Raw genomic sequence first — 24,676 nt, forward strand, 5'->3', positions numbered from 1 at the left:
GGCATGCGAAGAACACCTTAGAGTCCATCCACATGCACAGAGGACTCATGGACTCTATAATTAGAAAACCATGTTCTCATTTTATAACTACTACTCTTTATCAGTTACTTCCATGCCCAATATCCACTCTGTAGGGATTTGCCTGTTAATTCCCTCATTTTGATGTGTTCTAGTCCTATTACTTCTAGGAATGGGCCCAGCGTGGGTGCCAGATTACAGCAGAGTCAGATTTCAAGTACTTGTTTTAACCAGAGATACCTGAAGGGCACACATCTTTCTGTTGATTCATAGGTCTGCTCATAGTCAGCAAGAGACCTGGATCGTTCTGACTTCCCAGTCTTGAGAAGTGTCCTGTTATTACCAATGAGTCTGGGTCCTGGAATCTGGAAAAATGCTCTATGCCTCCTGTGAACAGGTGAGAAATGACAAATGGATGGCCCTGGGAGGTGAGAAAGTTTAATTATTTTCATGATGGCTTATATCAATATTTGGCAGCATGTCATGGCTCATTTGATAGAGCATGAAAACACGAGGGATTCCGTTTTTACGATACGACCCTGTGAATTTCCTTCGATGAAGGAGCCATGTCTTATTTCTCCCTGCGTCCACTTAGCACAGTATGTTGGCAGTGAGTAGACACAGAGGAAGCACTGATTGCTTGAATAAATGCATGCCCTTGTTCAAAGCTTCGTCAGTTACCATCTAATAAATGCAATCATTTTTGTGATTAAGGCTCTTAAGTTCTGACGTTGGCAGACAATTCATTGCCAGGATAAATTTCTGGGTATCCCTTCACAGTAGCATAAGGTCTGACCCCTCCATGCTCTTCTGCTTTCCTAGGACCCAGTGAATGGAATGTCGCCCTGGGATGTGGAAATCTCAAGTTTCCTGGACGTAGGGAAGTTTAGAAGGGAGAGTCAAATGAAGATTCACAGTCTTGAGATCGCTGCTAAAGGTGACCTAGGAAAATGCTCCTCTCGCCAATCATGGTACGTACTACAGAGATGGGAATTTGGTAGAATAGAAACAAGAGTAGAAACTTATGCTTACGTCCCCTGCCTGACTCTGAAGTTGATCTATAATTGACATCTGTGGGAAGGAAGGCAAAGAACCTCTTCTTTCCTGGACCACTTTGAGAAAACATTAAGGTGGTTTTCAGTTCCCTCTTCCCTTTTGTGTATAGTCCAGCTCTCTTATTGTATAGAGGAGGAAACCAAGGATCAGAGTGGCAAAGTGGTTTTTCAAAGTTATCTAATCAGCTACAGGGCTGGAGCTAAAATCCAGGGCTCTAGAGTCTTCAGTGCACCTCTGTTCTGTCAGCTTCCCATTCCATCTTCCACCTAGTTCCATTCTCAGAGACCTCGTCTCCTGGCCCCTGTCACCATTATCATGACTGCAGCATATGGAGAGCTCACTATGTTGAAGGCACTGTGCACTTGCCATGCATTTCATTTACTCCCAACAAATTCATAAGGTTGGTCCAATTATAATCCCCACATCCCCACAGCATGGATGAGCCAGCTGAAGTTTAGAGAAGCTAAGTATCTTACCTAGGTTTCCATAGCTGGTGCTGATTCCAAAGTTCATGCCCTTAAACACTGTGCCCCACATCCCTGTAAGGGGCTTGATTGGTTCATGGTCTGTGTTCCTTACAGAGCTTGCTTTTGTTTTTTTGTTTTGTTTTGTTTTTTGTTTTTTGTGTTTTTACTATCAATTTGAGTGTAAATAGCCTGTGTATTAGTCTTCTAGAACCACCATAACAAAGTACCACAAACTGTGAGGCTCAAATAACAGAAATTTATTTTCTCAGAGTCCCGGAGGCTAGAGGTCCAAGATCAGGGTGTCAGCAGAGTTGCTTTATTCTGAGGCCTCTCATTTTGGCTGATGGATTTTCACTTTCTTCCAGTGTCTTTACCTGGTTTTCCCTCTGTACATGTCTATGTCTTAATTTACTCTTATAGCGACACCAACCATATTGGATTAGGACCCACCCTAATGGCCTCATTTTAACTGAATTACCTCTTGAAAGACCCAGTCTCCAAGGACAGTCATACTCTGAAATATTGGGTGTTATGAATTTGGGGGAGGACACAATTCAGCTCGTAACAGACAGCCTGATGTGCTGTCACTTCCCAGGGTATTTTCATTTTGAAGGAAGTCTCTTAGATCTATAAACGCTTAAGCCCAAAGTAATAACCTATGGTGTGTGTTTCAAGCACTAGACCAATGCAGTATGCACTCTGTTTTTAAGGGGAGGTGGGAAGAACACAGGTTTTAACTTCACTTCCCATAATGTTGGCCAATCCTGCCTTACAATTAGCTTGCGTGTGTGAATTCTCAGATCATTTGAAGGGACTTGGATTATGAGAAAAACAATTAAAACTTGTAGTGCTTGTTCATCAGAACCTCACTTGACACCATACATTTCTAATGATCATCCCTTCTGGAAGAATCTGTAACCCTCACAATTTAATGTCCTTAACAGCAATTTTCAAATTCCAGAGGTGTCTCGGGTGAATTCCCAGGGTCAATGAATGACACATCCCCAGAGTCATTTACTGTTAGCTTGAGAGCTATTTGCTTGGCGTGCAAATAATCCCCTGGCTCCTGACTGAAGAGAGGCCAGTTCTTCCTTCTCAGGAAGGCCCTTGAGTTCTGTTTATAAATCCTCTTTTGTCATAAAATCCAGACCCAGAGAGCTTCCACTTGCACTCTGGCTGCGTGCTGTAATGAAGGAAAATCAAGGATGGGATGTGTGGACAGTTAACATAACTGGACCCCAAGAGCTGCCCACCTGAAACCCCCAGAATCATGAGTCAATGAGGAAATGAGAAAGAAGCATTGCAGGTTTCAAAGTGTGGGGCCTCCTGGGTTTCTCCTTCCCTGGGTGATGTGGGGCTTACACAGTGGCTCTATTGTTCAAAAAAGACTGAGGTGCCAGGCTCCTGCCCTGAGAAAGACTAGCAACGTCTCCCCTTCTCTCCTCTTCCTGTGCCCTCCCCCTTCCCCAGTGCCTTGGCATCTGAACCTGTTGTTCAGGTCAAGCCAGCTGGTGCAGGTGCCATGGTATTTTATTGGACGTGTCATACCTGTGTCAGAAGGGTGTCTGTTTATGACATAAAGTGATGACTGATGCTTCCTTTCCCCATCACAACACCCGCAACCCCCTGGCTGTATTTTTCCTCGAAGAGTAGCTGGGTTAAGGTTATTACTCCTAATTTAAACCAGTCCGTGTGATGGCAAAACATTAAAAATGAACCCTCCGTCCTGGGTATCTAATCCCAGCTCTTCTGCAACTTGGTGTGTGAGTGGAGTGAATTGCCTGACCTTTCTGGGCTTCTTCCTTCTGTAAAATCACGTTTCAGTTCCCTTAGAGCTCTGTGTCGACTAAGAAACAACCAAACAGTGCGAGGCTGTTGGCCAAGCTGTAGGATCTGTGAGGCCCAGCAGTGTTCCAGCCCTGTTTGTCAGGGACTGAAGGGGCTGATTCATTCTGCCTCTCCGGCGGGGTGAGGGGGCAGAAGTGCCAGTCTCTGTGCTGTGTGCTTGGTGTCTCCCTCCTTGGGACAAGTCTGGGCTTCACCCCAAGTGCCTGTGAAAGCGGGTCAGAGCCTGTGAGAGAGGGTGGACGCAAGGCGGGGGGGTGGGGGTGGGAGTCTCTCACATTTGTTTTTGGTCCTCAGAACATACCAGATGGACTTAGGATAACTGAGGATCTGTGAGCCAACATTCTTGTCAGGAGGCCAAAGAGGACAACGCCAGAACCGTTCTGTGCCACGTTGTGCCGAAGGGTGACACTTCACCTCAGAGGCTAGGAGCCTGAGGGCCTGCTCTCTGCTCCCGAGAGAGGCAGATGTGGTGCAGAAAGTTCCAGCATTGCCTAGTTTTGTTCATAGCTCTCAGGCACCTTGGCTAGAAAGAATCATCTAATTCTTCACATCTCTTTCTCCCACCTCTCTCCCTATCTTCCTTTCTCTTTCTCTCTTTCAAAAAAGCATTCAGCTTCTCTTTTCAAAGCGATAAAAAAAATGTTTATTGTTTTTAGTTTTATTTATTTCAAGTTTATTTATTCTGAGAGGGGTGGGAAGAGGAGAGAGAGAGAATCTCAAGTAGGCTCTGCATGAGGCTCGAACCCACGAACGGTGAGATCATGACCTGAGTCAAGATCAAGGGTAGGATGCTTACCTGACTGAACCACCCAGATGCCCCCACCATGTTTATTGTTTGTAAATAGGAGGGTGAAACCACAGTGAAGAAGTTTAGTTCCTGCTTCATGGAACATCTTTTCTCTGGAACACTGATTTGTCTAGCACTTGAATACCCACAGTAATCTTTGTTGGGTCATCAATAACTGTTTAAAAAACATTATTCAGAACACCTGGGAAGATAAAGATTTGAATGTAATATATTTTTCCACATACTTGAGAAATATGTTCCATGGCCTAGAAATTTCTTACACATTTATGCATCCACCAATGTGCTACTAGTTTGTAAATAACACGAAATGTTTGCTCATGGAGGTGGAAGGGATTTTCACATGATTCACAACCATCTGGTTATATAGCAGGAAATGAGGTGTTTGTCAAATTTCTTTTTTTTTTTCCTGAAGAAGTTAAACATGTGTTCCATGGCCCACAACTGTGAGAGGTCTTGTACTATTTATCGTTATAATCCGTGGGCTTGTGGTGCGTGCATTGCCAGAGAGTTCGGTGGCTGCTGAACACAGCTGCCCGAAGTTAATGATTCAGGAGCCACCATCTGCGCTGAGCTGTCTCCGTGGACGGCACACAGACCCATCCAGAGGCAAGGCAGTGCTCAGGCTCACAAATTAACATCCTGATCCTCAGAAAACTTTCCAGGTAGAAGGGCCAGTTTTCTGAACTTTAAAAGTCCAGGTGAGTCATGAGAATCTTGCATTTGGGGAATCTGACAGCCGATTTAGTCAACCAGCCAATGTGACAAGTCGGACACTAACATGTAGCTTGGCAAGCTACAAGGGTCTTACTAATGGGTTAGGTCCAACAACCTCCTTTTTTATATGCAAATCCAATTTTCCAATTACAGTTGTGCTCAAGTGGGTGTTAGGTGTTCATGTAGTTAAGGCTAAGTGTTAAGCCGCATCATGTGTAGAGTTCAGGGGATTCATCTCTTGCTGTGACTGTTTGTAACTCACCCTCCATGGATCCCCTTCTAGAAGGGGCTGGACGGGAGAAGAGCTGGCCCTTGGTTTGGTCAGTGAGGAGAAGAGAAGAATCTGAGAGATAATATCTTATCTGCAACGGGAGGTTGGAACATAGGCGGCCTGCCTGATGAGTTGTCAACCCAAAAGATTTGGGTGATTCTCTTTGGGCATATGACCTGAAGAAAGAAACTAAGGCAAAAATAAAGAGGTTCAAGCAAAGGATGGTGTGCACACACCTTGCAGAGAGTTCCCCCATCACAAAGCACAGCCACAAGTCCCATTTTTAAAGGGGTCTGTGGCTTCTGCCATAGGTGGAGAGGTTAAGTATTAAGATTAACAGATGCCTCCCTCTGACCCCACAGTATCATAGGCAGGTTCAGACCTAGAGTTGAGACAAGAGATGTGAAGTTTTCAGCAATTTTGAAATACGTGCAAAGTATATGTTGTATGCAATGATGATTTGTGGGGGAAGGAAAATAACTTTTACGTAGTAATCTGTTTTTTGCCTTTCTTCAAAATTAAGGACATAAGTGTGTTGTTGTACTTTGTGACTTGCTTTGCTAGCAAATTGGTTATCTTTGATGTATTTAAAAGTGTGAAGTCCTGGGAGAAAGTTTAGAAGCATTTGGGCATGGAAAGTTTTTTTCTAGGATAAAAAGAAACAAATGACCTTAGGAGAAAGTCGCTGTATATGTACCACAGACACAAAAAAGAGTTCCAAAGATAAGGATTTTCTTTCAGATTTAGAACTGATTAGGTGCTTTTCTTGAAACTAGTATTTTTATTTTATTAAAAAATTTTTGATATTTATTTATTTATTTTTTGAGAGAGAGAGAGAGAGAGAGAGAGAGAGACAGAACATGAGCAGGGAAGGGGCAGAGATGGTGACACAGAATCTGAAGCAGGCTCCAGGCTCTGAGCTGTCAGCACAGAGCCCGACGCGGGGCTTGAACTCACCAACTGTGAGATCATGACCTGAGCCGAAGTCAGACGCTTAACCAACTGAGCCACCCCAGTGCCCCTGAAACTAGTAATTTTAAATCTTTGGTCTGTTTCCTTGCTCATGACATGGAGATGTTGGTACTTGTGTTTAAGTTATCGAGGCCATCCTGAGATAAGAACAATCAATCTAACTGGGCTCCTCCACCCATGATCCCTTCTCATGTCTGCTGGCAGAAGTGGGTGTTCATTTCAGTGCACATTGCCCCGAGGTAGGAGTTACGGTCCATAGGCAAAGCAGAACTAATTTTCTTTCATTCCATTCCTGGTGGAATGCTTTTAGCACCTTACTCAAGAGTGATAGATATGCATTAATAGACAATTTCTCAAAGAACATTGTCTCATCATCTCTATATCAAAGACACATAGATGTACCAAAAAGTGTCAATTAAAATGGCCAATATTTATAAATTGAGCAAATTGTATATATTTTTTGCATGTGTAACTACTCACTAGATGTTCTTAGATTATGAAAAGGGCACTTAAAAAAATCTCTGATAACCAGTCTTTTGGAACAAAGAAATAATGGTAAATCTAGCGAATTCTTTTCTAGTTTCAAAAAGTTGCATCTGGAGGCACCTGGGTGGCTCAGTTGGTTGAGTGTCCAACTTTGGCTCACGTCATGATTCATGGTTTGTGAGTTCGAGCCCCACGTCAGGTTCTTGGCTGACAGCTGGAGTCTGGAGCCTGTTTCAGATTCTGTGTCTCCCTCTCTCTCTGCCCCTAGCCTGCTCACGCTCTCTTTCTCAAAGATAAATGTTAAAAATTTTTTTGGTAAAGTGGATAATAATTCTCTCTGAAGACAGCAAGTAAACTGAAAGATTGGGAATAAAACTCCCAATCAGGGACAATGAACCTCATAACCTTCTCTCTTGTCCCTAAGTTTTCCTCACTCTAAACCATCCTACCCACTGCCGCCTAAGAGAATGCCTCAAACCTAGGTGTGCTCACTCCTTGGCTCATAAAATGTCCACGGATCCCCAGTGCTTACTGAATAAAACCCCAGCTCCCTGAAATGGTCACTAAGTACCTCTAGGGCCTGGCCATAGCCCCATTCTCAAGTTCTGTTTCCCACACATTTGCTTGTCCTCACCCCAGACAGGCACACCTTCAACTCACTGCAAACTTCTCACTGCTCCCTGGGCAAGCCCTTTCCTATGTGTCTACCATTGCTCATGTGCTCTTGTCTGCTGATGTCGTGGCCCCAGCTCTGCTCTTAGAAACCTTACCTTTCCTTCATTCCCTGAGTCAGAATTAACCACTCCCTCTTCCACCTTCCTCAGACATCACTGCATAGCTCCCTTCTGCTTTGTATTAATATCAAACTATCTCTGCACATTTCCCACACTAGTGTGTCGGGCTGTCGCTTTGAGGGATTATTTAATCTTTCATCCCTCACAGTCACCAGAAAATAGAAAGTGTTCAATACATGCTCAATCTACTACTTTCCTTTGTAGCAGACATGAGCCCCCATCTGAATGTACTACATCTTTTAGTATAGGTATCTATGTCTAGTGAAATCTCATTAATCTAGATTAAAGTTGAGGTACTAGTCTGAGTTAGAAATATATCTGATCATTAGAATATTGTTTCCAAAATATGACTTTCTTATTTTTGAGGGCCTGCAGTTATCAGAGTTAGGGTGTAACGTGTTGTTTCTCCTTGAATTGATCCTGATGAACCATTTGAAATAATGCTCTCATGATAGCCATAACAGTGCCCACCATGTTTCAAGTTCAGTGGAGTTATCGATACCTAGGTAGATGCTCCCAAAGCATTTATCTACCTAAGAGAACTGTTTTCTTAGAATCTTTATTCCAGAATTATATTGATTGATTCTCCCAAGAGAAACTTTAGCCCAGCTCTTATCATTATTAGTGAAATTGTTGAATCAATTCAGGTAGAATTGAGAAGTTTTATTGCATGAGGCAAAATACAGAGGAAGAAGAAAGTAAAAAAAAAAAAAATTAAATCTGTTTTTTCAGGGAACATTGCTTTGTTAGCAATTATTTCTTGATTATAGACCATTAGTAATTTGAACAGATTTTACGAGGGTTTGCAATTTTATGCTAGTTTCAGGTAATAGTGAGATAGCTAGTAAGTACTTTATTTAAGTAAAATAAAAATGACATAGACTTAGGATATAAATGAATAAGCTATTTTCTTATTTATCTATTTTTCCATGTTAATTAGTAACCAGAACTTAGTCATTTGCTGAAGCCAGCTTATATAAAACACATAAAACAGATGTCTGTTATTTTATCAGTGCTGGTACATATATGACTAATAACAACTATCATTTAGTGAATGCTTACTGTGTGCCAGGCACTCTTCTAACAATCTTACATTTATTAACTCACTTAATTCTATGAGATCATTTAATTCCTGTAGAATTTAGGAGATGTGATGGAATTATCATTTCGTTTTAGAGATGAAGTAACAGGCACAGAAAGGTTGAGTAACCTGCCTGAGGTCACACAGCTGGTAGGTGGTAGAATCAGGGTACTAAGACGGTGCTGTCTACAGGTAGGGACTGAATGAAGCTCCTTAGAGATAAAGCAGAAAACTCAGGGATGCCTGGGTAGCTCAGTCAGTTAAGCCTCTGACTCTTGATTTTGGCTCAGGCATTGATCTCAGGGTCATGAGATGTAGCTCCATGCTGAGCGCAGAGCCTGTTCAAGATTCTCTCTCTCCCTCTCCCTTTGTTCTTGCCCCACTTGTGCATGTGCACACACGCACTCTCACAAACAAACAAACAAACAAACAACTCCAGAAAACTTCATCTGTGCCTCATGCTGTTATGGCCTAAAGTTCCACGGGGTGAAAGACAATAGAGGGATTCAAATAAAAGCTGATGGAGGTCAGCAGAGGAAGAAATTGCTGCTGGTGGGAAGCTGAGGAAGACTGCCTGAAGAAGGTGGCCCATTAGCCATGTTGTCTAGAAGGAAAGGACTTCATGTGGAGACGTGGTGTAGGGAAGGGGACAGAGAGAAGTGGCCTGATGTCACAAGAGTCTGGTGCAGATCCTGAGACTCCAAAGTGAAATTCTGGGTACATGGGCAAGAGTACTGTGAGATTTAAGAGGTACAAACTTCTGGTTATAAAATAAATAAGCTATGGGATGAAAAGTACAGCATAGGGAATAGAGATGATAATATTGTAATAACTTTGTATGGTGGCAAATGATAAGGAGACTTCCTTTGTGAGCACAGAGTAATGCACAGAATGGTTAAATCACTACATTGTACACCTGAAACTAATATAACATGTCAACTATATTTTAATTAAAAAAAAAAAAGTAGCATGAGGGTGTTTGGGTGGCTCAGTCACTTAAGCATCCAACTCTTGATTTCGGCTCAGGTCATGATCTCACAGTTCGTGAGATCAAGCCCCATGTCAGGCTCTGGGCTAACAGTGTGCAGCCTGCTTAGGATTCTCTGTGTCCCTCTCTCTCTGACCCTCCCCTGCACACATTCTCTCAGTCTCTCTCAAAAATAAATAAACAAAAACATAAAAGAAAGAGCAATGTGAGATTATGGTTAGAAAGGCACCTGGGTCCACACTGTGGCTTTTAATGCCCACATAAGAAATTTGTACTTTCCAGGGGAGGAAATGGGGAGCTATGGAGGAGGTTGGAGCAGGAAAGCAACGTACAAAAGCAGTTTTTCAAAAAGATAACTGGCTGCTACTTGCAGGGAAGACTGAAACACAGAAGGACCAGAAGCTGGGCTAGGTGCTGGGAAGTGTCTCAGTGGCGTGGGTGAAGGTAGGGATGGATGGTGGGGACAAATGAAGGAAGAGCAGGAGGCATGGCAGCAGAGTGGGAAACTGGGCTTTTGGGACCCGCCTGAGTTTGGTACTGGCACCCTCACTCTCTAGCTGTGTGTCCTTGGGTGACTTCTTTATCTTCCCCGGGGGAAAAATGGGGATCATAATGCCTGCCTTGTGGCGCCGCTGTGAGTAACGTATGTAAGGCCACTGTCACCGTGTGTGTGCATACAGCAGACCCTGATGATAGCCACCGAGGAGGGTGGTTGTCCCTGCTGTCATCCATCACTCTTGCTGCTGCTACGGATACTTGCTTTCGGGAGAAGAGATCCTCAAAGCTGTCTCTACAGTCTTAAATGTCTCTGAAAGGAAGATGAGGTGCCTTTCATAGAAATAAGAAACACAGAAGCTGGAGCAGACTCAAGGAAGGAAAGATGAGCTCAGTTTTGAACAAGTGACTGGAAGGTTGTCCTTTTCAGGATACACGGAGCTCTGGAGGGAGATGGGGCAGGAGCCCAGGCTCAGAGAGTCAACTAATAAGGGGCAATGTTTAACTGCTCTCAGGAGGGCAAGTGGGGGGATCCCCACCTGCAGCCCCCAGTTCTGCAGGTCCGTGCACACAGTCTGTGCACCCAGGTGGGCCACCGTTGTGATTAGCCTTAATTGGTATTTTGCAGCAGGGTCAGAGTCCTACTTCCTTCTGTGTAAACCATTGTATGTGGACAGAGGTAACTGGATGGGGTTAATGTAACAAGCCTTTCCCCTGCGTAGTTGCCTCAGGGACATGGAGATTGACCTAGACTGGGAAGTGTTACAGAGTCTTCTCTACATCCACAGGAAGGAAAATGTTCACATGTCCCACTCTGCATGTTGTTTACCCCCAGGGAACAACAGGAGTTTTAAAGTGGTACCTCTCTGATGCTGGAAGGCCCTGAGTCTCTAGGAAAAGTCTGGTGGCCCTGGAACTAGGCCTTTGGAGGTGTGACAGGAAGGGCCTTGGACAAGGAGTCAGGAAGGCAGATTTCTGGTGCTGGTGCTCTGCTCCCCACTGGAGGGCTGACCTTGGATCAGTCATTTACATCTCCAGGTATCAATTTTTTTCCCTGACAATTTTGAGATTGTGCTAGAATCATAATACCTGAAGAATAAATCACACAATCCCTCCCCAGTCCTCATCCTGATCATAATGGTGGCTCGCCTTGGAAGTGGTTTTCCAAAACCGGAGTGAAAAGCCCTAATGTCATTCTTACAACTCGTATCCTTTGGTAGAAAATTTCCAAATCTTTTCTTGTCCTAATGATTTAAGGACATATGCTGAATCAGAAGGAACCTGCCATTTTAGTGCAAAGAACTGAATGAAACTCTGAAATCCTGCATATATTAGAGTTAACAAAGTTAACTCTTTGTTAGTGTCGAAGTCTGCTATGCACTGCATACGTGTATACATGGTTTTTAGTGATCTGTCCGCAATTAAAGCCCACTATGAACCTGAAATGCCTTTAGGTATGTTTCAGATTAAAAAAAAAAAGATCACTCACAACATAGATATTGAAATATTTTACACCAGAGGGATTTTAGATGGTGTATTCTCCAACCGCATCTGGGTTATAGATGAGGACCCTGAAGTCCAGGGAGGTTCAATGTTCTGCCTAAGATCATGGTGCAAATGAAAGTCAGAACCAGGAGCAGAACTGAGTTCAACGACTTAAGAGTCATACCTGAGAGGAGATGAGGGAGCATCCATTCATGGTCACACAGTGGTTCTCAGACATGAGTGTATGCCAGGCTTCCATGAGGAGCTTGCGAAACGTAGCTTCTCAAATATATTTACCAATCCAGAAAAAAAGACCTTGGAATCATTACAATTTCTCCCTTAATATTTTGCAGTTGTCCACTATCACCTAATGCAACAGTGGAGTTTGTTGTTGTTGTTGTTGTTGTCGTCGTTGTTGTTGTTTTTTGGCAACTCAACTTTATCCAGTCTCTTCAAAACATCCAGTGTTTGGAGAAATAAGAATCTCTTTGTCATTTCATCGGTGTACATATTATTTAATTAAATTACATAATTACAATAAAAACGATTAGCATAAACATGTTTGGGAACAAACACAATGGATTCCTGGTAAGCATACGACTCACCTAGTGGGACTATAAGTGTGTGGGTTAACTAAAAAGAGCCTGCCAGCTGTGAGCACTCAGCATGCTGGGGCATTAGACATTAAGTTTATGTAAAGAATAGAGAGTTATGGTTATTCCAGGGGACTATTTAGATTTTCAAGAGCACTTCTATACAGTAATTTATTTAACCAATTTCCTATGTTGGGCATCTAAAGATTTTTTGTTGTTGTTGTTTTTGTCCACCGCCCCCCCCCACCCTCCCCCCCCACCCCCCGCCCTCACTGTTAAAAGTAATGCAGCATTAACTGTCCATGCAGCTAATTCTTTGGGGCACTTTCCCAGAATTGGAACTACTGTGTAAAATTATATACATCTTAAAGACTTTAAATCCACATTTTCACATTGTTCTTTAGAAAGGTTTCCCTGGACTTGATATTTTAAAGCAGAATTTAAAATAATAAGAGACCTTTTAACAGGGAGTCTAATTAGGCAACTAACTTTATTTTTTGGCATGTGGCAGGAATTTAAGTCTTATTTTATCTTAAAATGGTGATTTCACCTCTTCCAAAACATGGCAGGAGAACACCTTCCCTTTGTTTTCTGTGACAATAGCAACAGTTCCCACGGATGGAATTTATTTTTCATCTAGTAATTCAACCCATTTGGTTTTAGGATGTGGCCAGGCAAAATGAGCCAAAAATGCAAGATTAAGGCAACTTGATTTTTAGGCTTTGTATATAGTTGAGCTTTGGGTTTGGCCACTACAAATAGTTTCCATGGTTTGGGAGTTTTTGTTGTAGCAACAAGTTCCTTGGGCAGTAGTCTGTAAAATGCAAGGTCCCTCTGTGAGGAACATCTTGAACTCTGAGAGTCAAAGGAGCAGATCAGGTGGTGTCTTGGATGGGTTCTCTGGAATGCCCATCCTATCCCAAGCTCAGGCCAACAGTAAAACAGTCATCCATTTCTCCGAAGAGTTTTTCCACTGTTCGCAACTGCCAGTGGTAGTATTCAACTTGCTAATGTCAACAGGGCTTGAGCAGGGAGGGCTAGCAGAGGTATGTGACTCAGCCTAAGATGAAGTCACTCTGCTAGAGTGAATTTGAAGCAGCTGCTCTTCTCTCACCTCCTTCCCACAGTGTTTGGGGTGGTGATGTGGGTGCCTGATTGGGCTGGACTCCTTTCTTTCAAGGGTGTTTGTCCGTGGAGATCACTGGGCTCATAAGGTTTGAGGATGGATGTTGAAAAACAGGCTTGGGGCTTGGGTAGGGGGTAGTGCCAAGGTGAGGGTGAAAACCGTGGCCCATCCAGGTCACCCATCACATGAGCTGAGCCAATGGCAAGAGCCACGGAACTGGGCCAAAATGAGGGCCTTTGAGTAACCAGAAAATTAATTGGTTGAGGTCTTGGCAAATTCTGCTGAGAGCAAATGGCACTTTCATTTGTGTTTAGCAAATCTGCATGGGTAAACTGTGTTCATTTAAAAAGGCTGGGGTAGGGGTGTCTGGGTGGTTCCATGGGTTAAGTGTCCGACGCTTGAATTCAGCTCAAGTCATGATCTCACGGTGGTGAGATCTCTCTCTCTCTCTCTCTCTCTCTCTCTCTGTCTCCTTCCCTCTCTTTCTCCCTCTTCTCCTTTCCCCAGGTTGCTCACTCACTCTCTCTCTCAAAAAAAAAAAAAAAAAAAAAAAAAAAAGGCTCGGGTAAATGAGCCGCCATAGTCTTGAAAAGAATGCCTGCAAATGGCAGTAGGAGAATTGGAGAGTATTTTGAACCCCCAGTTTTAAAAAAGGTGGGAGAACAGGAGAGTCAGAGGCACTTGTCTCAGGCAAGGCAGTTGTTCCTCATGCCCATAGGTTAGGGGGCCAAGAAGGTTCTCTGAATCCCTTTTAAATCTTTCTCCCAATTGCTTATGAATTTTTAAATAACCTAATATAAATTCACTTTTTGAAGAGTATATCATATCTGAAAGTAGTTTTGGAATGAAAGATATAAAATAGTATATTAAACGTGTATAAGATAAAATAAGGGTATCATGCATCTGGTTTATGGAAAATAAAGTCCTTTGCATGTTCTTCCCCCTTCTGAGAAATTATAATCCTGATTTTCGTGTTGATCATCACTTTGCTTTTAAGATTTACCTTTTATATTTATTTTCCTCTAATACGTGTTACTTGGTTTTACCTACATTTGAACTTCTTATAAATGGAATAATACTATATTCTGCAACTTAAAAAAAATCCATGTTGTATCTTGGAATATTCTTGTGTGTTTCTATAGTTCATCTCATTGCTATATATAATTGGATTGAATGAATATGCCACAATTTGGACTTTATTCTACAATTGATGGACATTTGTATTATTTCTAGACTTTTGCTATCACAAAACAGTCCTGCTATAAATATCCTTGCATGGTTTTTCTGGTGCATATGTGCAAGACTTTCTCTAGATCTATTCCTAGGAGAGAAGAGGTAGGATCATAGGTGTTGTAAATGTTCAAATTTATTAGAAAATGCCAAATTATTTTCCAAAGTGGTTGCAACAATTTAAACGTCCACTGGTAGTGTATAAGTATTGTCACCATTACTTGCTATTTTCAGAAGTTTTAATTTTTGGTTTTCTGGTAGGCATGAAAGACATTACTGCAGTCTTAATTTACATTTTTTTCTTACTACCAATAAGCTGATATTTCTAGGTTGATTGCTGTATTTTCTCTATAGTAATGTCTGTTCAAGCTTTGACTGTTTTTCTTTTTTTTTGTTAGTAAAATTTTGTTATCTGTTATGAATATTAAACTTTTGTCTGTTGTATTTGTCACAAGTATCTTCTTCCAGTTGATGGCTTGAATTTTCACTCCCTTTTTGGTGTCCTTCAACGTACAGAAGTACTAATTTTAACATAGTGAATATTTGCTGAGTCTTTCCTTTATGGGTTGTGCTTTTAAGTCTTATTAAAAAAAATGTTTTTCTATCGCACGATCATAAAGATATTCTATTTTTCCGTAGATGCTAAAGTATGATCTTTCTCTCTTAACTCTCTAATTCACCTGGAATTGACTTTTACATGAGCTGTGAGCAAGAGCTCCAATTTGATTGGTCTTTCTTATGGATAACCAACTGCCATTTTTTTTTTTTGAAGTCCATCCTTTCTTTATTGTTTTGTAATTCCTCTCTGCCATACACAACATGTGCACTCTGTTCTGTTTTATCCCTGACTCATATTCCAGTATATTCCAGTGTTTTAATTGATATAGTTATATAATAATTCTTGATATAAGATTAGGTAAATTCTACTCTCAGCCAATTTTTTATCCAGATGATCTCAATACTTTTAGTTCATTGTGTTTCCACATATTCTAAAACACAGCTTGTCTAGTAATATATCACGTACGTTCATACAAAAGGGAAAACTAAATCTTTGGAGATTTTGGTGTGCATTGCATCAAATTTACAGATTTTTTGGGCAATGGCATCTTTGTGGTGTCTAGTTAACCATTTCCTATTGTGACCTTAGCTTTTACATTTATTTATTTTTTATCTTTGAAATAACATTTTGTGATTTTCTGTACTAAGGCCTTGTACATTTTTATTAGATGTGTGACTCTGCATTTTTGATGCTATTGTGTAAATCAGTGTTTTTAAGATCATGTCTTAGAGTTCGTTGTTTATATATATCTAAAATTGTGAGCCTAAACATGTAGTACGGGTGGCAGATGATGATCATTTGAACTAGGGTGGAGGAGGTGAAGATAGTAGGGGTGGTGAAATTGTGTATATATGTTAAAAATCAAGCCATCAGGATTTGTTGTTCAGTGTGATATTGACATCTTCTATATGTTTGTACGTATATGAGGGGTTCTTATATGAGCTCATATTTTGAAAACTATCTTTGCTGGTTTTTTGCACCTAGGTCAAAAATGATTTCCATCACAGAGAATGTTCTCTGCTTCTGCCAGGCTCTTGGGCAACTACTAACCCCAAAACACTTTAATTCCAGTATTTACCTTGAGCAATTTTAGATGACCTCGGTAGCATAAAGCCACATAAAATCTGGATAGCCAAAGGAGACTTTTCTCCTTCCCACCATCCCCACAGTTGGAGAGAGGTACTTTTCATTACATTACTCAGGGATGAAGACAGGTATATTTCTAGTCTACTCCTTAACTGAATAGCCCTGATGAACCCCAGCTTCAGTGGGGATCTCTTATTAGCTTCCCCATGGTCTTAGGTAGAGAGATTTGTCTCTTCTGTCCTGAACCCATGAAGACAAAAACTAATGCTTAGTTTCACCTGGGGTTGGCAAATCCCTCGGGGCAAAAGCCAACCTAAGTGCTCTGTTTACCTTTCTTGCTTCGTGCTTTAAATTTAGGTTTTTTGGCCTCAGAGAATGTTTTGCTTTCTGGACAGCTTATCAACAAATTTGAAAAGATGCTAAAAGACATTTTTATCCAGGATTTCAGTTTTTCCCACAATGCTACCAGAAATGAATATCAACTGCATTCCTCTAAGCTGAGGCTTTGGTCCTTGTTACAATGTAAATGTCTTTGCTTGAGACAGCATGTTAAGGCAGTATTTCTCACAGTGGCATCTTAAAACCACTGCCATAAAATTCATGTGGCATGCTTGTTAAAATGCTGATCATGGGTCACATCTCAAACTTTCTGATACAAATCTTGGGATGGAGGGAAGAAGAATGTATATGAAGCGGTCCAGTGGAGAATCACATTGTTAAATTGTTATCTGTCTTTTATGCTTTTGTAAAAATTACTTTCAAATTCTTTTCTGAAACAAATTTTCATAACAAAAAAGGTTAGGAATACTTGATAGCTGGAGAAAAACATGTTCCTGATAGTGACATCAGAAAAGTTACTCTTCTCTGTAAAGAATCCAGCATTCACTGATTCCATTTCCCTGACCACTACAATGGGGGTATTCTCACCTATATCTTTAGGTTACTTGATCTCAAAATAACCTTGTTTTACTGAATTTTCTTGAGACCAGCCAAGGAAATGTGAAGGCTCATTTTTCAGCCACATTTATAGAGAAACTATGGAGCCTCAAAAGGTTAAATAGCTTCGCCTTTTAGAAAGAGGGGGGAAAATTCTTTAAACATTCTTATAAAAATATGTTTGAGCATAACTCCAATTATTCTCTCAGGAGAAATTCTTTGAAATGGATTCACCAGGTCAAAAGGTATGCATATTTTAAGACTCCCCATCCCATAATAAAAACAGCCTTCTTATCCTGATTGTAAAAAATATATATATACCAGTATAAACTCAATGCTAGATATGTGCATTTCAGAAAGATTTAAGAAGAAATTAAAATTACCCCAAACCTGGTACCCAGAGAAAACCATGGTTAAACATGTTCGTATATTATATACCTTATTAGATTTTCTTCTTATGCATACACATACTTTCTTTTTCAAAGAACAGAATAATCCTGTTTTGCAATCTGATTTTTAAAAATCAACATTATATCGTGGATCTCTATGTAAATGTGAATTTTGGACAACTGCGTAGTATTTTATAGGTGTCGTACACAATGTGCTTATCGATTAGCAAAATACCTGATACTAGCAGGTTCTTCATTAGTTCATTCAACAAGTATTATATTATCCAGCTTGTCATGCCTGTAACTCCTCCTGGGCAGTCTACCCCTGTCTTTTCAGACAGGACAGTAATCAGACATCTATGTTTTATACCATGTGTTCCCTCTTCTCCTCTGTCTGCTTATTGGGTGAGGGGTACTTAGAGGCTCAAAGAATCCACAGGCTGGGACCTAAGGTGTGCTAGGTCCCACACCTTAGGTCCCACACCTAAGGTGTGCTAGGTCCCACACCTGTTGCTTATGAAACATCCTTTGTTTCATAAGCAAAGGATGTGCTAGCTACTGAGATTCCATTTCTTAAGAATTTGAACTAAAAAATATTCAGAGGAAGAGACAGCAGCAGGAGCGTTACTGAGGTCATCTTATATTGCAGGAATGGAGAGTCATAAAGGACCAAGTTTAGGGCACATTCATTAAAAAAAAAAAAAAGCAGAAGCTATGAGGTAAAGGCAAGCTATGGAGATGGAGGAAGCCAGGGGTGGAGTACAGGAAGAAGCAGCCAATGGAAGGAGGCTGAGTCAATTCATGGCAGAGCACTACAGCAATATCCCCATTTTCAGTCTGCTGGTCCTTCCCTTAGGTCACTGCCTGCTTATGCTGGGGGTGCCCCAGTTCTACCAATTCAATCCTATTGTTGGATTTCTGCTAGATTCCATTTCCCTGGTGCTCCATGTGTCCTTACAAGTCCATCCACCAATTCATCCACCCATAGACTGGGGGTTGAAGTGAGTCTCTGTACCCAGAAGCCTAAGGATATAAATAACACAATGGTTTTGATAATTTAGACCCAAGAGTTACTTAAGGGAATGGATTTTTTATTTAACTTTGTTCAATATATTCTTTAAATACTCCGTATAATTTTGGTTTTCTAATCTGTCAGTAACTAAAAAGTAGTCTGTTAAAGTCTTTATTAGTGTACTATTTCTGGCCATCTTTTTTCTTATACCTCCAATTATCACTTTATAGAGTTTGATGCAGTTCATTTCCTCAAGTGCTGTTTTAATTTAATGTTCGTTGCCGTGACACCTTTTGCCTAATGTTAGTGTGGCCACCTTGCTTTCTTTTTTTGTGTGTACTCTCTGATATGTCTTTAGTTACTCTTTTCTTTTTGAACTTTTCCATATCACATTTTTAAGTGTCTCTTATTGAAAGTATAGAGATTTTATTAATATTTTTTGTTTAGACCTATCTGAAAGTCTCCAGAGTTAATAGGACAAGTTCATGCACTGTGTAACCATCTCGAAGCTCATTTAGTTTTCTTCCTGGGTCCACAGTTTCCCTTGGTGTCAGGTGTGGGCACATGACTGAGTTCTGGCTAACAGAATATGGTGACAGTGAAATGCCTGCACTTCTCAGACATGATCCCTTTGTCTTTCCGGTCTGCATGACGATGCCACAGCAGCCTTGTAAACCACAGGTGAAATGGCAGTCTCTACTGGTTTGAGTCCCTGAATAACTGCAGGGAGCAGAGACCCTTTACTGCCAATTGGACTCTGTATGAGAGAGAAATAAACTTAGGTAAAGCCACTCAGCTGCTAATGCCATGACAGCTGGTGTGAACTAATGCAAGAAATGGTAAAGAAAGCGGGTGCTACCATAACCCCAAACTAAAACGTATAGTACTGTCTTAAGAGCTGGGGAGTGGGCAGCGAGGAAACTGATCTCAAAGACTAGGGGATGGAGACCCATGATTTGCAATGGCAAAATGTCTGGAAAAATTTTTGTCAGTGATAACTTGCAAGGTAGATAAAATGCCTACTGAGCTCTTAGTTCTAAGGGAATAAATTGACTACAAGATTGTTATACTGTATGGTAGTTGATAGTGGCTACATTTTATGACATTTTAGAAGCAAAAGCTCAAGCAATAACTGCAGAGACCTGAAACTTGGGCTTTTAAATAGGAAAAGTTGATGGCCATAGGGCTCAAAGAGCAGGAAACTAAGTTGAAAGAAGATGTCGAGGAGTTAAAGCCCATCAAGACTCAGTCCAAGGCAAAGAACTCCTTAAAGGTATGGTATTCCTTACCCAGCCTCCCCAAATAGCCACCATTAAATTGAGAGAGTGGAAAGGAGTTGAGTAAGAAAAAACTGGATTAGGATTGGGAATTATGACCATGAAAGAAATTTAGGTATGGTTTTTGACACACAGAACTTCTTGGAAGCAAATGCACTAGGTACTTACTAAGGGCTTGGAAAAATTATGTAACCAAAGATTCCTTAGAGCCTGGATATCATTAGAAACCTCCTCTCTGATCATAAACTTGGGGACTGGTGGATGGAGGTGACACATCTGTGTCATAATATAGCAGCGAAAGACTGCTATACAGTGGCCAAAGATCTGGGCCATGCTCAATCCCAAGTGAGACCCTTTCAAGTAGTTTCTGCCCTGTGTTTGGTAAAGCAACTTCACAAGAGACCAAGTTCTGAACATTGTTTGTTCTTTGGGCCAGCCTTCTTCCCTGCCTCTTACCTACACATCAGGAAGAGTCCCACAGCACTGGGGAGGAGCCCAGGCCTACAAGCTTTCTCTTTGCTCTGGCTGCATTTGGCCTTGGGCCTTCTGTGTAGTTTCTGTAGAATGCTGCTGATCTGCCACAGGAAGAAGGTTTCAAAGGAGCTGGAATCATCTATCCTGCAGCTGTCTTCCACCCTCAGCTAGACTTAGAAGCATTGCTAAGTCTTCCTGAGGCTCCCTTCCCATCCCTCCCTTCGTTCCTTCCTAAAATTTTAATGACTTTATTAAGATATAACTCATATACCATGCAATTCACTCATTTTGAAATTCATTGATTTTTAGTCGATTCATAAATACGTGCAACCATCACCACTGCCAATTTTAAAACATTTTTATCACCTCTAAAAGAAACATGTACCCTTCAGTTATTTTCCCCTATTCCGCAACCGCCCCCCCCCCCCAACCCCTAAAGCAACCACTAGTTACTTTCTGTGTCTACAGATTTCCCTTCTGGACTTTTCATATGAATGGAATCATATAGGGAGTGGCTTCTTTCACTTAGCAAAATGTTTTTAAAGTTCATCCATGCTTAGCATGTATCAGTACTTCCTTTTCTTTACAGCCAATTATTTCATTGTATGAATACACCACATTTTGTTTACCCATTTGTCTGTTAATGGACATTTGAATTGTTTCTGTCTTTTGGCTAGTATAAATAATGCTGCTATGAACATTTAGGTACAGGTTCCCTTCATTTGTTCTTACAAAATCCTGTTATTTTCAGGAAGGAAGTCTCCAAGTCACCACCTAGGGCTTTCCTTTAAGTTGCTTCTATCTGTAATCCATCAGGAATTCCTTGAAGTCCTAACATACTGATGGTGCTCTTTCCTTCTTTCTAGAGCTGATGCAGGTTTTCCGTATTTGAATATTCTTTCAATACTTTTAGTCATGATCTAGAAGGGAAAGATTTTGCTGGGTTTGAAGTACCTGTATTACCAAAGTCATTCTTGTACCCTTAACAAGAGGATATTGAGTATAAGCTAAACTTTTTATTTTTATAACTCAAGTTCATCCTCATAAACTAATTTATTTATTTAGTGAATAATTCAGGTTCCAACGACATACATAATTCTGTTTGTTTTTTCGTGAAATGGCCTTAGAAAATTATTTTCCTTTTTACTTACTATCATTATCAGCCTGGAGAGTGGTATTTAGAGAGTGATATTTATATATTTTAAATCTTCTGTAATTAGGACAAGATTTGAACCAATATTATCTATTTAAATTTTTAAAATAAAAATTTACATAGAAAATTATGAATGCATAATACATGTGTATTCATATGTTTATGAAGTGTACATAGAAAAATATGAATAGTGACAAATATTGATCAATTCTATGAAGGGAACTAATAGGATAAAAGGAGAGAGGACAAGAGGGGGGGCTAGTCAGAGTGTCCTGGGAAGAATTTCCTGAGAAGAATTTACCATTTAATAATTTATTGTAGTAAAATTGATTAGTGACCTTAAAAGATGTTTTAAATCTGAATCTTCTCATTTAATATTTGGGCAGTACTTTAATGATGAAGTGAAATTGAGCAGGCAATCAGAGTTGGCCTGGTAGAGAAAGGTTTTTCACAGTGCTGAATAGGAAGATCAATGTTCTCTGGGCAAACAGGTCTTTTCTGTGATGTAGGTGGTAGTCACTAGCACGGTTTGCCAATACTCCCCTCTAGCAACATGGTGGATTGGACTCACTGCCCTTTTGAAGTTGGGTGTGGCCACACGATTTACCTTGACCAATGAGATGTGAGCAGCAGTGATGCGCATCGCTTTCGGGAGCAACCTTTCTGAGCCAGCTCCTCGTTCCCATAGTTCCCTTCCCACTACCTGGGGGAACATGGAAGTTCATGGAGAGTCGAACCCCTTTATCAGCCTCGCTCCCTGAGTGAGTATGGCCGCAGAGCCTTTTGCCAGCCTGTTGTGGACCTGCAGTATGAGTGACCTAGAAACTTTTGCTATGAGAGGCCACTGAGATTCTGGAGTTTAGCTTATTCTGACCTGGTTCATCACACGAGTTTCAGGATCGGGGCGCTTGATAAGATCAAGATAAACCAGTCCTTTCCGGGAGTTGCCTTCTCCCCCACGTCTTTATAAGTGCACAAGCTTCATATCTCATTGTGGAGTCTCAGTGGCTATTTCCTTATCTGGGCACTCCATGGCTATTGTGGTGTTAAGGAACCATACCTTGCAGCCCTCCTGGCCAGAAAAGTCCATCTGCCAGGGAGCGGGCTACTTCTTGCTTCTGCTGCAGCTCTTCTTGTATGTGGACCTCGAGACTAGGCCCCTTTAATAGTTACCAGGACCTTAAGCCTTTGTCCTGGAGCTGGAACTGAGCTCCTATGATGGCTGACCCTCCTTTCACTTCAGAGAAACTTTCCATCTTCTCTTCCTCACACCTTAGTGGACACCCCTCCCAGATTGTTAAACTCATCTGTTCCAGAATCTTCTGGACACGAACTTACTCTGCTGCCTCCCAGGCCTTTTTTTTTTTTTGAGGCTTCTATAGTTTGTCACCACCATCGCACTGAACCGGGGGATGATTCTGGACATACTCTTTTTTCTTTTATATCAGCAATGGGAGCAGGGGAGGTGGCTGCTTCACCAATTTCCCCTATTTAATTCCTTTGTCCCCTTTTTTGTTCTTATTCCCACTTCTTAAAGGTTTACTAATAAGGTGACTTATGTCTGGAGAAGTGGCCGTTTTCTCTGTGTTAAAAATGATCTAGCACTCTCCTGGGGCTCAATATAGGAAAATTTAAAAAGTAAAATGCATAACCCTTGAGTATAAAATGCTTCCAGCCTAGTTAGAGAAAGACCTTGTTTATTTGAAATAATGCGTGAGTGAAAGAGTATTACATTCAAGCATTATGTATTGTTGAATTAATTAAACATCATGTATTGTTCAATTAGATGTGGCTCTAATGCCCGGTGGCCTACATAAGCAAACCAGAACCTCAGCCTGTAAATGCCTCAAGGTTATGGAATTAAAATCTAAGGACAGTCAGTCACAACCAATTAGGCTTCAAGATATAGCCAGTCAATAATTTCCATACTTTTCTTCTGTCTTTTCTCTACAAAAGTTCCTGCTGAGCTTCTTTGATGGAGCTCTCCTAACCCCTTTTGGTTTGGTGCTGCCCCATTGGAATCAATTTTTGCTTGCATAAACTCTTAAAATGTTTTGCTATGCCTCAGGTTATCTTTTAACAGTTTTTTATGCCAGTGAATTCTATGTCATGTTGTCTGGACAGTTAAAAAATTGGGTAGTCATTGATTAGGCGTGATGAGATAGATTAGTCATAGATGAAGCTGCACAGTGCTTGATTCTATTAATAAGGTAAATAAGCCTTGACGAAGTATTGAAGAGAAAGACTGCTGCATTCCTTCTCATCCTCTGGGATGAGAAAGAGCATTAGACTTCAGAAGAAATGTGGAAATAGAACATTTTTGCTTCATAGGGTGAATGGATCTGTACTGAGAGAAGGAAGTCACCAAGATGGTGACATAGGTAGTTCCTGACTTCACTCTCCCTCACAGAAACAACAACTAATAACTATTCATGAACAAAGTACCACCACTGAGAGCATCCTAGAACATGAAGGTGAAGCTGAAGCACCCCCATGTACCACGTAGACCAAGACCTTAGAAAGGTTAAGAGGAGCAGCTGACCACATTGCCCCTCCCCCAGGCCGCTACAGATTACCATCATAAATACTCACTGGTAAGGGAAAATATGCCAAAGTTATATTGTGTAATATGGTAATATGGTGTATAATTCACTTATATTCACGAATGTAGTGAAAATAGCCATAACTATAATAATCTGTTATAAGTTACACTGTTAAAAATATGTAGGTTGTGACAGCAATAACCTAAAATATGAGGGGGAGGAGAAGTAAAATGCAAAGTTCAGGAATTTTATTGAATTCAAATCTAAGTTGTTTTCAGCTTAAAATAGGGTGTTTTAATTTTTTTTAGAGAGAGAAAGAGAGAGTGTGTGTGTGTGTGCGCGCGCGCGTGTGGGGAAGGGGGAAAGGAAGGGGGAGAGAGAGACTTCTTAAGCAGACTCCATGCCTGGTATGTAGCCACATGCAGGGCTCGATCTCACAACCATGAGATCATGACCTGAGCCAAAATCAAGTTGGATGCTCAACATACTGAGCCACCCAGGTGCCCCGGGGTGTTGTAATTTTAAGATATTTTACATACTGAGATGAACCTCCCAAGTCCACATGTGGATATAAACGAGCTAAGCACTTCGTGAAATTGTTTTGTCTACATTTTATAAGAATTTCCAAGAGCACAGTGAAAGTAGAAAACGTGGCAATCCCATTTAAGTTCAGATCCTTGATCTGCATTGTATGGAAATCACAGGCTGTGCATCAGCCAGGATGCTTCAGTTGAAAGGCAGAGGCAACCATTTTTGTTAACCTTCTGTGGCTTCCCAAATATGTTCCAGAAAATGGCCTCTCTTTTAGGGATACA

The 24,676-nt window shown here is 41.0% G+C and overlaps 1 long non-coding RNA gene across 1 annotated transcript in view; it reads left to right on the forward strand.

The window, feature by feature from the left end:
* Window positions 1–238: 238 nt before the first annotated feature.
* Window positions 239–24,676, forward strand: part of LOC123386077 — a 95,066-nt gene continuing 70,628 nt past the window's right edge. Inside the window, exons 1-2 of the long non-coding RNA XR_006599589.1 lie at window positions 239–415; window positions 841–989. This is a non-coding gene — a long non-coding RNA (uncharacterized LOC123386077). The remainder of the gene's footprint in view (window positions 416–840; window positions 990–24,676) is intronic.

Source organism: Felis catus, chromosome B3 (genome assembly GCF_018350175.1).
Source record: "Felis catus isolate Fca126 chromosome B3, F.catus_Fca126_mat1.0, whole genome shotgun sequence".
Lineage (NCBI taxonomy): Eukaryota > Metazoa > Chordata > Mammalia > Carnivora > Felidae > Felis > Felis catus.